The sequence below is a fragment of the Lissotriton helveticus genome, chromosome 5_1, assembly GCF_964261635.1.
Source record: "Lissotriton helveticus chromosome 5_1, aLisHel1.1, whole genome shotgun sequence".
Classification (NCBI taxonomy): domain Eukaryota; kingdom Metazoa; phylum Chordata; class Amphibia; order Caudata; family Salamandridae; genus Lissotriton; species Lissotriton helveticus.
In genome coordinates this window covers 845,031,763-845,047,332 of record NC_136065.1, presented here as the reverse complement: position 1 = coordinate 845,047,332, position 15,570 = coordinate 845,031,763, and the positions used below count along the sequence as shown (strand labels likewise).

Here is a 15,570-nt window from a genome sequence, read left to right as displayed (position 1 = left end):
GTTGTGAAACACTTCAAAAAGCAAAAAGGTCTTTCAAAGACCTGTGAAGTACTCTGGTGCGGCTGTGTGTGTGCCCGGCAATCTGTCTCAGCCGGGCTGCCACACATGGTGGGTGGGCGATGGAGGGAGGGGGAGGAGGGGCATTGTTGTACTGAAGTCCAATGGGCATTGTGCGCCTGGGTCACACGTTGCTCTGCCTTGGCGCCATGGCGTTACTGCCCTCCTTGTGAAATCACCAATATGTGAGCATGCGCCGCAGTGTAGAAATGCGATGCATGCTCACGACTATCTGTGACTGACGTCCGGTACTCTATTTGGTAACGGAGGAGTGCCGGTACTCTTAGGGGGGACAAAAAGAAGTGCCGGTACTCAGTACCGGTGAGTACCGGCCAGGATTGGATTGGGATTAAAAATCAGCCTGGGCACAATAAAAAAAAAGTGGCCCACATGTGCATTTTGCCTTTGCAAAACACTGCTTCGGCGAAGTAAAAAAAAAAAAAAAAGGGGGGGGGGGTAAAAAAAATGCACAGATTAGCTTGCAGTGGTGAAACACCCCTGAATACAAGTGAGGCCACTTTTGCTCCGGCCCCCTGCCCCCGCTCAATAAGCATATGTTAATGGGCCGGCCCCAGTGAGAGAAAGGGAGTGAAACCTCTGTCCTTAAGAAGGGAAGTAATTGAGGCCCATCTGCCTCCAAAAGGCCACTCAGGCAACCACTGGTGGCATCCGAAGAATGCAGAAACTGCCAAATCGCTAATCGCTAATAAAAGCAGCCCACAGCTGGAACTCGACACCAGCCCCTCGGGCATTGCCCGAGTGCCCGCGTTACCAATCCGACGCTGGTACCAGCCCATTTAAAGCACTGTTAGCACGTCATTATTAGACCATCCGTCAGAATAGCCCTGATGGAGGAGACACATAAAGTGAACGCTCTCCCTGAGGACGGGCAGGAAGAGGACCTACCGCGGCTCAAGTTCCTTGAACAGGCTGCCCACAGGGTCAGACTGGGATGAAAAATAGGCCTGGGAACCTAACTAAAAGTGGCACCCATTAGCGAAGCAGATAGCTAAAAAAAAAACAAGCATTTGCAATGTAACCGGTCTCGCATTTTCGAGTTTTAGAGCTATTGGCATTGTAAATTACATTGCCTTTTATTTATTTGTTTAAAAAACATGCAATAATAAAAGGCCTTGTCATTTACAATACTAATAGGTTAACGTTTTGAAAATGCGAGACCTATTGCATTGCAAATGCTTTACTTTCTAAAGGTGACAGGTCTGATACTCTGTCATATATGGGTATGTTGTAACTGACGAAAACACTTCATTGAGTGCACAAAAGGAGGTATTGGGTCCTACAACTGGCTAGCCTGGACCTCAACAACTGATAAACAGAACAGAAGTGGCTAGTCAGGTTTGTTTTTTAACGAATTACTGCCCCCGCAACCAATTTATCTTGCGCGAACTAAACTTTTTTTTGTCACAAAATGATTTATTTTCATTTATAGTTAAGTTTCATTAATCAGACCATATGTTTTCAAAGGAGACTCACGTCAAAACAGTCAAATCAATAACATACAATAATGTGCACAATATAAACAAGTGTACAGGGGTTCACAATGGATACTCAAAATTCAAAGACACCAAAATGACTTCCTACATAACAGGTACATTCAAAATAAATTGCGACGTAAACAACATTTCAACAAGAAAAAATGATACACAAAAGAAACCAGTCCTTTCATTCAAAAACCAGTGAACAGGTGGAAGTAGGGATGGAATTGGACTGCCTGCCTGTCTCACAAAACCTGTGACGTGTTTATTAATTTCAAGGATTAACAGCGGGTTCCACGAGAGTGGTATTAGTCAATCCTAGCTGCACCGATTTAATATGGTTCGAAACGCGTTGACCCCCAGCCTGTGACAAGGAAGAAGGGTGCAGCTAGGATTGACTAATACCACTCTCGTGGAACCCGCTGTTAATCCTTGAAATTTTTGAGTATCCATTGTGAACCCCTGTACACTTGTTTATATTGTGCACATTATTGTATGTTATTGATTTGACTGTTTTGACGTGTCTCCTTTGAAAACATATGGTCTGATTAATGAAACTTAACTATAAATGAACATAAATCATTTTGTGACAAAAAAAAGTTTAGTTCGCGCAAGATAAATTGGTTGGGGGGCAGTAATTCGTTAAAAAACAAACCTGAAAACACTTCATTAGCATATTAACATATTGTCCGATAATTTCCTCCATGTTAGATGCTTGAACAAAATTTGAACATACATCCCGCCCAAGAAAACAGAATTTTGCAATTCTCATTTCTTTAGGGGTGACTGCAGCTACTTAGCCACACAAACTTTGACACACTCCTAATGATCCTCACCCAGTCTCTCATTCACATCTCATTTCCAAGTAATGAGTTGGGAGGTCAGGTTGTTGAGTTAGTGAGACAGGGGTGTGAGAGGATTTTGATATTGTTTCTTTTTTCGTGGCGTAGCCAGTCAACTTGATAGTCCGCTTTAGCTCGCTTCCAAACTTATGTCTTTAAGTAATATATATGAGTGTATGGAGTTTTTAAAGAGGTGAAGATGATTCAGTCTTGGTCATATTTCTCAGGGAGGGAGACGTGCATCTCCACATCACACAAGGGCAAGGCATAAAATAGGAGCTGCTCTTCCATTATTCTGCTGTAACTGTATTCACAGGAAACACTCGGGGAGTGCCTACAAGCAGCTGGGAAAGTAAGAGAAACTGATTGCACAAACGCAGCATGTTTCCTGCCGCACAAGTTTACAGTGCATCCTACCGCTGAGGAATGGACTCTTGATAAAGACACTATACAAGTGGTAGGACATAGCCCGGGCCACTGGAATTATGCAGCATGGGAGGGCCAAAATATGCGTCAGGGTTGAGTAAATTATGCAGCAAGAAAAATCAATTTATGCCTTGTAATGCGGTATATTTTTGGGAAGTATTACTTAGTTATTTTTCCATTTTACTAGATTATGTGGCAAATACGGCACATCTTTTATTATACAAAAATCGCTGTGGCTTCACAATCGCATAATTCTCGTGGCCCTTGACATAGCAAACCTACAGTCATTTGCAGAGTTACTTCAGTTCTGATTCTGGTGACCAAATTCTTTAAAGTCATCTAAATGTTATTCTGGTGAGATCAAATCTGAACGACCCAAACCAGAAAAATACAGCTCTTATGAATGGCAGAACTGAAGCATGTTTAATTGTCAAAAAAGAAACATGGTGAAACCTGGAGGTATTTGGTATAAAGTCCAGAATTAGATTTCTTTGTTTTAATACAGGGTGCTACAAAACAGAAAAACTAGAAAAAGTGTACCAGCTTAAAACAAGGAAAGCTAAACACAAGAAACCGTAACTTGTACATGAACACAGCTAGAATAAGCCTCCCGCCTTTATCTAGAAAGAGGTAACTCATCCAGGCAGCAGAATCAGAAGGCGGAAGCGCAGTAAGAGAATGTAAGGAAGGTGATCTGAGAAAGTGGAAGAGAAAGGAGAAGCATTGAAATCTCTATTGAGAACCCCTTCAACTCAGAATGGACTGAATGGAGGGTGGGGAAAATGGAGCAGAACAGTCCGCGCTAGCAAGGTGCAGTGGGAAAGGGGATGAAAGAATGAAAGGGGGGTTATAAAGAATAGGCCGAGCCAACCCTGCCTATTCCTTCAAGTTACCAAAATTATCTTTGAATGAATGGAGAAGTGTCATCGAAAGTAAAGAAACCTTCTGCTGCTGTCCGTCATGTCTGCAGGGTCTATGAAGATCACAGAGGTTCATTCAGGCAACGCAACAGCTCCATCGCTGTCACGTAGGGAAAGCGGGTGGAAATGTTAGAAGCTGCTGACAGTGGACAAGGGCACCATTGCTAAAGTGCCACAATTTGCAGTTGCTGGGTAAAAAAACGATGTTTAAAAGTTGCTTTTGGCCAGCCCCAGCATAAATGAAAGGCGCGCATTGCCATGTTAGATTTGCAGTGCGGGTGACTCATTAAAAAACAATAATAATGTTAAAAGTTAGCACGTCATTGCAGAGATTTAAAAATAAAAAAAAAGCAATACCATTTGTTAACCTGAATATGGCGAGCGACCTATAAAACAACCACTTCAAATGCAATAGGTCTCGCATTTACGAGAGTACAGCTCCAATTCTTGTAAATGCGAGACATATGGCTTTACACAGAAGCGGCCGCCATTGTATCAGCTGCTTGGAAAGTGAAGGCGGCATGGCGCACTGGATGTAAGGAAAGCATGTTGTGCCTGCAGCAGCGCAAATCCCATTAAAGAAAATAGTGCTTACAGAACAAATAAGACATTCCGTGTAACAACAGAAGTAAAAGGGCCTGTCGCCATGGGAGGCTTCAAATGAGGACAAGGAGGGACTAACAAGGCGATGAAGGAATCAGAAGCCAGCATTTACAAAGGACAAGGACACAAGCCAATGAAAAATATGGGCAGAGCTTCAAGTCCATTCTCAATTACCGCATGCCTCGCAGAGCAGCGCATGAGCGCTGACTCTAGCTCGGCCTAAAAAGGGTACTATCAGGGAAATCAACAGTAACAAGCATTTGCAATGCAATAGGTCTCGCATTTGCGAGAGTTTGAGCTATTGGCATTGTAAATGACAATTTCATTTATTTATGCGTTTGAAAACCTGCAAGCTGTGCGTGAACAAGCACTTTGTACTTATAGTCCTTGCTTATGAGTAGCAAAGCTTGCAGTCTTTTACTGACAGCCTTGCTTCTCGTAATCAAGGATTATAGGTACAAAGTGCATGTTTATGCACCTCTTGCAGGTTTTCAAAACAAATGAATAAAAGTCATTGTCATTTACAATGCTAATAGCTCCAACTCTCGCAAATGCGAGACCTATTGCATTGGAAATGCTTGTTCATTATACGTGCACCACAAAAATAACACTTAGCACCAAACATTTGCAGTTTGTCCAGGACATTAAGAACACCCATAGCTCGGTGCCTGGAAGAGAGAGAAATAAACAGGAGGGGGAGGGGGAGGGAGAGGGAGATGTAGAAAGAAAGAAAATCAGGGACAGAAATTAGGAATTCCAGATAAGGACAGAGAGAGAGATAATGAGAGACAGGCAGAGCAGGACAAAAGTCAAAGATAGGGCGAAAATAGAAAGTCAGAGACAAGGATACACAAAGATACAGAGAGAGGGAAAAAGAAGTCAGACAGGAAGTGGCAGAGAAAGACAGGCAGAGAGACAAGAGAAAGATGAGGAGAGAAAGGGAGGCAGAGAGGCATAGAAAGAGAGAAAGCAAAAGAAAGACAGAGACTAAGAAAGACAGAGCCAGGACGGGAGAAAAATGGAGAAAGAGATAGGGAGAGACGTAGTAAGAGCCAACAAGAGAGTGCTACAGGAAGAAAAAACAGAGCAAGAAGGACAGACTGAGAAAGAAAAAGAGAGAAGGAGAGATGGACACACTACAAAAACAGAGCACAGGAAAGAAATGTAGAGATGGGCACACACTGGACTTCTAATGACGTTTTAATAAATCTAATTATGAACTATCCATTATTACCAGATTGTATGTCCATGTATCTTTATTGCCTTCGAATCATTCACAATCTACCTTCCCATCTGCCTTTCTGTAAGTGTTTGTGCCTTGGTCTGTGAGAAAAAACAAGGTTGGTGGGTGCCCGATGGTGGCATGTGAAAAAGGGGGCAAGGCTTACCAGTGTCAGCCACTGGAAAGAATGGTCCAGATGAAGCAGTCCCGGCAGTCAATGTAGGAGCGAGATCACAGAGGCACCTTAACGATGTCAGAGCACATACTGGTGGACCGTCAAGGGGATCTGGGGAGGAAGGGAAACGAGTGGAGGCGGAGGGCCGGTGAGACTACTCCGGGTGTAGGGTAGAGGGCGTGCCTACCTGTTTCTTGATGAAAAGACATAATGGTCTGGTCAGTTGCCTGTGGTTCCAACCACATGGGAGTATATAGAACCGGAGGCAGTCATGGTGATAAACGATCTAAGGGAAGGAGATGAGAGCGGGTAAAATTAGAATAGTAATAGGGCGGGGGGTCGTCAGCGTTGCACCGGGTGCAAGGGAACAGACGCACTCACCTTCAAGGGGAGATCTGGCACAATGGACAGGAGCTGGTGGAACCACTCTCGAGGGAAGTAGACAGAGGTCTCATGCGGCGCAAGTATAATCGCTCGTCAGTGGAATCGCGCATCCGTGCCGTAACACTAAGGGCTAGACTGAAGCAGGAAATTAACAGGCTCCATCTTGGGTAGGAGAAAAGCGGAATGGAAAGCAGGAAAGGAATAGAAGGAGAGAAAATAGAAAAGGGCATATTTCTCTGTAGTGTTGAGGAGAGGCGTGTGGGTGAAGTGAAAAGTAAATTGGCCGCGGGGCAGTAATAGTAACGCCGCGCGACTGTGAAAGAGAAAGTCATCACGGTCGCTGTGAAAGCGAAAGTGATTACGATTTCGCACTAAAGCACGCAAGGGATGCGCGGGCAGCAACGCGCATTCTTGTGCGCGTGAGCCCAAGCTGGTGGCCGCTTTGGGAGCACTTCCAAAAGCTGCTACTAAATGTCTCTCCAAGCAGCGCATGCACGCTGACTCAGCGAGACCTAAAAACCGGCCCACCTGCAAATGAACCAGCCCACACACAGATCTGTCAGACCAGCCCATCGGGCACTGCCTAATTGCCCTATAGGCCAGTTTGTCTCTGCCCATCTGCCCACGCGCTTCAACACAGGAGACTTGCTGTCTTGTTGAATTTCATAATTTCCTTACTTTGGCCCTAATCAGTTACATGGTGGTTTTTGTATCCTAGAATTAGTCTCCTGCACGTCAGTGCCTCCTTTCTTCTGCAACCACAACCCCCTGCTGTTCCCAGCCAGAAACAGGATGTCGTGAATGACTGAAGGGCTGACCTAGTCAGCTGCTTTCGTGCCATGGTACTCCATTGTTACATCACACTCCCCCTTCCTTCAGAAAATGCCATCTCACTTAGAAGTTTGTTATATTTCTTCAATCAGTCTCATTGGATTCTTGTGGCTTCATTTCGATTGGCATCTCGTGGAGTTTCCTTTTGTATGCTCTGCTTCGTCTTCACTGTCTGAGCTTGTCGCTGCAGTGACGCATTCTTTTCCCTTGTAGTGCTGCTAATAATATGTTTTGAAGTGTGAGATGGTCTGAGTTGTCTGTTTGTGTCCTGCTGCAATAGTTATGGTATCTTGCTTCACAGGTAGACTGAGCAGAGTGGCATCATATTCAGCATCCCCTTTCCAGTGATGCTATTGCTTCATGAGGACCCACTCACCTTCTCAAACATCTCGGCTTTGAGCATGTCTTCAGGAGTCCCTGTATAGTTTAAATATCTCTTCTTCCTTTCGAAACTGGAGCTGCACTTCAGAGGCTCTCCTCCTTGTCTTCTCTTGATTCAGCATGGTTTTCTAGCTGGGTATTCTTGTCTTGAGGTCCCATGCAAACATGAGGGTCACCCGAACTATAGTGCTGTGTGGCTTGATCCTTTATGCTCTCTGGATAGTGTTCAGCAACTGTTGTAGATATTGATGTCTATTTTTCGCTTGTTGTAGAGTCTGTTTCATGAATGCATGAACCGTTCTACCATTCTATTTGATTGGGGGGCGACAGTGGTGTTGTCTCCAATGTTGAAGTCCAGGTGGTTTACAAAGATTTTTATTAGTGCCTGGTGACAGTAATGATGTTGAAGTGTTTCCTGTGGATGACAATGTGGTAGTGTTCATACACCCATACTACTGCCAAGCTCAAATTTTTTGGCCTAGGAGAAGGAATCCCCACATCTGACATACTGCACCTGGCTTGGGTACGATTTGTAGACATTCATACCCTTCAGCGGTGTTGTGCTAGGATGGCTTCTAGGCTCACCAGACTGGCATCTTTCGTGGTGTTGATGCACAGTGTAAGGTCAAAGTCAGCCATGTTGGTTGTATGGATCACTCTGTCTTTGATCTCTTGGAATGCTTATTCACATGTTGTGTTTCACTCAAACCAACACCCTTGCTTGGTGAGCTCTTGCAGAGCTTGGCTGATGGTGGCATAGACTTTGATGTACCTTGTGCCATAGTTGGCTATTACGAGAAGGGATCTAATGTCGCTGAGATTCTTGGGAGCTGGGAAGTTACTGAAAGCCTAGATTTTATTTGGGTCTAGTTACATTCCTTTGTCTGAGAAGATGTGTTCATAGAATTTTAATTGTGTTTTGTGGAATTTGCACTTTGTTGCGTTGCAGGTTTGCTTTCCTTGCTCTAGGGTGTGGTCATGTTTCTCCGGCATGGTCTCAAACAGTAGAATATAGTTGCTGTAGTTCAGGACATTTACGACCGAGCTGATGACACAGCGTTTGGCTTCTTAGAAAATTTCAGTTGACAATGGTAGCCCAAATCTGAAGCATTTGTAGTGAAATAGGCCAAGGTAAGTGTTGGACGTTGTGATATTCCTCAAGTCTTCATGAAGTTCAAGTTGATGATATCCCTTATTGAGGTCCAGTTTGGAGAAGATTTCCGCCTCATTGCGGAGCATAATTCATCAGCTAGGTGGGGCCCAGGGTGTGGTTCTCACTGGATGGCAGGGTTGGGTATCCACACGTCAAGCAGAAGTATACCTATCCCTCTGTGTTTCATATCAGGACTACTGCTAGAGGGGATACCCATGGGCTTGGGCCTTGCGGTTGCACAGTGATATCTGCTGTGATTATCTCTTGTAGATCTTCAATAGCCTTCTGAAGATGAACCATATTTTTCCTGTGGTGTTGGGCCATGGGCTTGGCATGTTCATTTATTTGTAGTTGTACAGTAAAGTCTCTCATCTTTCCTAACCCGGTGAAGAGTTTTGAATGTTTGTGCTCAGTGGGTGGCAGGTCCTCCACCATATAGAGGATGGCTAAGAGTTTTTGTTGTTGTGCTGTGGTCAGACTTGAGAAGGTAATGAGGGGAAATCGGTCAATCAGTTACATGGATCTCAGTCTCAGGGCTGCAGTCTTTGTAGGTGAGATTTATCGTGAACTTGAAGAGATATGGAAATGGTTTCTTAGCCATCCAGGTGTAGACCTGGCCATTGGTTCTCGATAGTCTGGGCTTGAGGTTCATTTTTGTTGCATTATGTGATGTAGATTTAGTTTTGTCACGCACCACAATCTAGTGCAAAACAGGCAAAGTGTTCTCGCATCAGTAGATTTAAATGTGGGTATTCCTTTCTTGTAGTGTTATGAGCAATCATTAGCAGATATTTATCACTTCCTTGAGTGTAGGATGGCCGGGAGATGCTGGTGGAACATCTGGATAATGACCTTGAACATGTCCTGGTGTGTGAGGTATAATGGGGCATTGATGAACTGCTCCTTTGTCCCTTATAGGTTTTGCATGGTGTCTATTTGAGAGTTCCTTTAGTTTTGCCGGCACCTAGTCTCTTTGCACACTTTTCCATAGTTTTGTCGATTAGCGCTGTAGACTGCTAGTGGACAGCCAGTCCATTTGCAGTCTATGGCACTGATTTGAGTGCCACAAAGGGGTGGATGGACCCCTTACTTTGAAATACAACTATAGAATATATGTTGGCTCTCTGGATATCTTAACGGATAACATTTATTAATGCCTATGGACTGTATCAAGTTTGCATCATCTGTCTTCCTTTGGGGGCAGTTAATTGCTGATTCGCATCTACATTTACTTGGGACCAAGAATGATGTTGTGTTTCTGAATCTTAACCGATGACATTACTTTTTAACATAACTTGCCCTGATGAAGTTCATTGCTATGGATGAAACGCGTTGACTGTTTCTGCTGTAAATTTGGCGACGGCTTTTAGAAGAATTTGAAAATAAAAGAGGAACTCAACATACTTTGGATTTCCTTCTTGAAATTTCTTTACACTGTTATAATTCGTGGTGCACCTTTATTTTGTTTAATTTTGATTGATCCTGTTTCTAGGGCTGCATCTTGGTAGCAGGTGCTGAAATTGTGTGCACACATTTCATTGAATCACTGTATTGCTAATTGCTTAGGGATTCAGGATAGATTCGGCGACTTGCGTTCTGCTGCCTCTTTTTTGGCTTTAGTTACCTCATTGCCCTCCCTTTTTCTGAGAAACCAGGTTGAATGTGTAGTGTTCGTGGTCTACATAATATTTTGGTAAACATTTTGTATCAAGAGATTCCCATAATTTTTGATAGATGAATGATTGGACCGTGACCAGCTCAAGGATGATTTTGCATAATTTAGAATTCATCTTTCACCTTTTTCTCCCATTGTCTCAATGAAGTTGTCTAATTCCTCCAACCATTCCAACAATCTGGGTCTCATGTTGTTGCCTGAGGTCAAGATAAAGTGGGGTGGAGAAATGATTCTGATCCTTTTCCTGGTTTCATTTCAGGGACATGATGGTTCCTGTTTTTACCTCTGTCTTGTGTTTGTGTTTGTGGTTTCCTGCCCCCTTCGTGAGGTTGTTGTGGCTATTCTATCCCCCTTCACTGCAGTATTTGGCCTTTCTTTACCGTACCCTGCTCTAAAATGTCTGCTTCTCTGTTTTAAATGAGGTCGCTTGACCTCAGTATGGCACCCTGTAGTTCAAAAAGGGCTGCATGACTCTGGTATGTTGTTTTCTTTGTTTGGATGAGGTTGCCTGGCCTCAGCATGATGGCTTCTCTCTTTTCAGTTAGCCATGTGACATTGATATGGTGTTTCACTGTTTTGAATGAGGCTCCATGTGCTTAACAAGGCAGTGCCTGTTGGGTCATTCACTTTAGAGGTAGCACGCTGGCTGCTGAGCATTTTCTTTTGTTGTGCCAACCTTGTGCTGTTCTCATTTTGATCTCTCACTTGCGTTCTTCTCTGGTGAGTTCAGTCTACTGAAACACCTGCTAGTTTGTTGAAATTCTAAATTTCTTTACTTCGACCCTAATCTGTTACAGGGTGGTCTACATATGACGGAGTTAATCCTTCGTCCTGCATCGAGATCCTCTGGCTTTTTGCTTCTGGAAACAGGATGATTTGGATGGCTGCAGTGCTGACCTCGTAAGTTGTCTTCGTCCGTGATGCTCCATCCTTTACATGGCACCTCTCTCATTTGGAGGGACTTGCTGTCTTTCAAGTCATCTTAACCCTCATAACTAGCAAAAAGCCTCACATAGACTTCAGTAGGATTACATTCCCTTGAACCTTCCTCACCTTTCAAAAGATGTTTTCATCTCTGTGGGTTTCATGGATTTACCCTTAAAAAGCACTTGATATCGCAGACTATCATAGGTTAAAGGTGTGAACAAAATGCATGTGGATTGTTTTCTCATCCTGTTGCTGGTTGCCTCTAAGTTTTCCAAACAAACCTGCTAGTCACTGTGAAAACCCAGTGAATCCAGGAATCTTAAGTTTCACAATTCCAAGCATAAGTAAGAAACTCTATTGAGGATTTCTGTTTGCATTCTGGTACTTGGAGTCCTACTTTTATAAAGGGATAAAAAGTATTTAAAGTACCAGAATGTGAGAATATTACTCTTGCATGGATAAACTTCTCACACTTGGATTTGGGTATTTTGAGAGGTCCTCCAAGGAGCCAGCAAAATGGTTGCTCCCTCCCTTAGGGCTGATTGCGTTCACAAGGGTACTCTCACATTGCAGCAGCTGTGAGGCAGCACTCTCACACTGCAGCAGCGGTCCAGATACACGTTCCAGAGAAGGACCAAAACAAAATGATCTCTAAACGTGTGGTGTATTGTTTTTATGAGTTGCAGATTTTTGACAGCTGTCAAACACACTTATTGTCTTTGAGATGCTTAGTGCCTAATTCAAATGTTGGTCGGAAAGCCTCCGTCCGCTTGTCAGAGGCTTTCCGACAGACATTGTAGGTTTAAAGTCTGACAGCCTTTTTACGATGATGTTGGTGAGAGTTTAAACCAGCTGGGGAATCCATTGCCGTTCCGACTGGCTCAAGGAGAACTTCGCCCAGTCGGAAAGGCCTCACAATCCCATGTCGGCCTTTCTGATATGGATTGGCAGTTGGAAACTGACTTTGGGAGCCCCTACCAGGGACCCATTCCCCCCTGGCTCTCTGCATTTGGCCTTGGGGGCGAACATCTCTGCACCGTGTGGCAGACATCCTGAGGTGCCTGCCACACAGTGGAGGGTTATTTGGAAACATCAAATTTTCTATGGGAACTTTGGCTCCAGGCGTTTTCCACCCGCCGCACACGCTCCCATAGCAAAATTTATGTTTCTACCACTCTGTGTGCGGTCGCATCCAAATGATGTGGTTGGATCCGCCGACCTGAGGTCACTCAGTTCCCATTCCGCAACGGTTTCAGGAAGACCTGAGTCTGCCCAACATCATAATCAGGGCCTGTGTTTGGGCTTTGGGGCCCCTTAGACCCACTGGCTTTTTTTGACTAAGCTGTTTTTAGACATTGGCTTGCGACTTTGTCACTCACTCTTTGGCTCGGTGTAGAGAGATATCACTCTCTTCTGATGCTATGGTGTAGCTTTTCACCTCCTATGGAGCACTTGCACTGAAGTGCTAGAGGGATTGTTTTACAGCTCAAAGGCAATAATAGTTACACTTGAAATAGTTTCTGTCACACACATGTTTCCATCCTGTTGTTGGTTGTCTCAAAGTTTTCCAAACAAACCCCACTAGTTACTCTGAAAATACACTGAACCCAGAGATCTCAAGGTTCACAATTCCATGCATTAGTAAAAAACTCTGTTGAGATTTTCTGTTTGCATTCTATAAAAGGATAAAAAGCATTTCATGTACCAAAAAGTGAGAAGAACACTCTGGCCTGGATAAACTTCTCACACTTGGATATCATTGCGGGAAAACCGTTTGTACCTTTGGCTAAATTAGCCCCGGACAGATGCAGTAACTTTTGAGACCACATTTGGTAAGTGCTGCTCTGCTATTGCCTCAAACACAGTTGCAATAGTTGCTACACTTCACACTACTTGTGTTCAAGTTGATTTTACTTGGCATGTGACACCCCTTTAATATTGACACTAGTTGTATTTGTCTCTTCTCTTCCCATTGCAGGTTGTATCAGAGTACTTCACTGAACACACTAATTTTTGGTTCAGTATACACCATTTGTTGTTATTGGTTTCATACTTTTTGCAGTAGCTGTTATTACCCACTGAACCCTGACGAAGGCCAAGACACTCTCATAGGTCGCAGATGGGCAAAACATGTAGATCCACTGGATGCACGTTTTTTAAATTTTGACACCTGCATCATTCAGCCTATTGTTTTTAATCCTGTCATAAGGTGGCTAAAATAAAGTTTTCGTCAGCTAGCTCTATAGGCAGTTTTATCCCACATTCAACAGCACTGCACTTTATACTCATCCACACACCACGCTCACATAGGGTTTTTAGGACAACCCATGTGCTCAAGTTAAAAAACATCCCTGAGCTCCTCCCTCGTAGAGAGGTGGTTGTAGCCCGCGTTAGGACTAGGTTCCTAGCGCGAGGAGGCACCCCTTGGATGAAGCATGACACCTTTGGTTTGTGAGGGGAGTCGTCCTTCAAAGGGATACCTTCCCCTGTCAGGTAGATTCTTTTCTGGTGTGTGTTAAAAAGTGAGAGGGCAACCTCAGGCGCATGGCACACCTGGCGGGCATCACATGAGTGAACATCTGGAAGGCCCTGGTGATAGAGCAACAGGCCATTAATCCCAGCCCTTCTGTTATTTTAAATTATTATTTTTATTTTTATGTGGGGCGCAGTAGGCTTGTGAAATGCAAAAATCAAAGGAAGCACTCTATATACATTTCCAACAAAAAAAAAATCAAAAGCTAAAATTCAATAGATTCCAGAATGAAATCATATGAAAAAAACCCATTTACAATGCAATAGGTCTCGCATTTACGCGACTGTGAGCTATTGCCATTGTAAATGACAATTACATTTATTTATGTTTTGGTTTTTAAAATGTAAATAAAAGGACTTGTCATTTACAATGCCAATAGCTCTAAATTTCACAATTGCAAGACCCATTGCATTCCTCTTCTCCTCCTAACGCTATGCTTTAAACTACTACACAGCTAACAATTACAATTCTAACAACATAAAGCGACAACATATCACATACACACACTCAATAAGATATAGCTAAAATACAACACCATTAGCAAAGCAAATAGCTTTAACTTAAACAAAGGCGAGACCAATTGCATTTCCAATGCTTGTTATATCTGGTGCCTCCTATGAAGTTGTCTGAAGTTTCTAGAGGTTTCTTTGTGTGTGAAGGCATTGCACAGCCTATTCAATTGCAAGCGGGCTGTACCCATCTCTGCTCACCCTATTCTTACAGCTGATGGCACATTCAGGCATACCGAATCCCTCTAGTGTGTGACTGTCTGGGAGGAATTCACAAAGACTGTCAGTTACACAGAGTCATGTGACCCAGGGGAGGCTGCAGGCATCAAATGGCTAAGGGCAGGAAAATGTCAACTTTCTAATAGTGGCATTTTCGAAATTGTAATTTTAAATCCAACTTTTCCATTAAAGAGGATTTCCAATGACAATTTCATTGACCAGACATGGAATATTTTTCTGCCTTTCAATTCAAATATCATCACATACTAAATGTAATAAGACAACCCAATATTATCCCATGGGACAGGTGGGCCTCACAGTAGTGAACAATGGATTCATGGGTTTTCACTACCAGGTCATGTAGAACTAACTTAAAAGTACATGTACAACCTGTTAATTACCTTGCCCTATTGGGTACCCAGAGCTTACCTTAGGGGTGACATATATGCAATAAAAGGAGAGTTTAAGGTTTGGCAAGGGGGCTATATTTCCAAGTCGAATTGCCTTTTTAAAACTGCATTCAGGCTGCAATGGCAAACCTTGGATATGTTTTAAGGGGCTACCTAAGTGGGTGGCACAATATGTGCTGCAGGCCCTCTAGTAGCATTTAATATATGAACCCTGGGTATATTGTAGACCTCTCTACAATGGACTGATAAGTAAACTAAATATGCCAGTCAGGTGTACACCAATTTAACCATGTTTAGACGAGTGAGCACAAGCACTTTAGCACTTGTTAGTAGCGGTAAAATGCACAGAGTCCTAAGGCCAACTAAAAACTAATTTCAGCTGCAAAAGGGAGGTAAGTAGTTAAACGATTGGGGGAAGACTACCTTAAAGATGACCAGTCTAACAGATTGGATATGGATTTGGCTGGAAAGCAAGGCTATTTACTGGCTAGAGAGGCCTATACCAGTTCAGGGAAGATGAAAAGGGACATATTCCAAAGGTTGTTACTACCTGTTATTAAGAAGTCTGGAACAGGGCATTATTACACTAGCAGATTACATGGTATGGAAAGAGCTACTCTAAAAATGTAGAATACGTATTGGTAAATGTATTATAGTTAACTTTAAAGTGAGAGATGGGACCACTGGCGTGGTACCATCAGTTACATCATCCACTTCCATAAAATGAAAATAATACCGTGACACCTCATTTGGGCAATCCCGTTGTAAATTGACTTTGCAGAGCTCACACTATCATTTCATGGCAGT

General features: G+C 43.3%; 1 protein-coding gene across 2 annotated transcripts in view; it reads left to right on the top strand.

The window, feature by feature from the left end:
• LOC144753409 (uncharacterized) overlaps positions 1–15,570 on the top strand; it is a 260,041-nt gene that overhangs the window by 136,061 nt on the left and 108,410 nt on the right. The window lies entirely within an intron of this gene.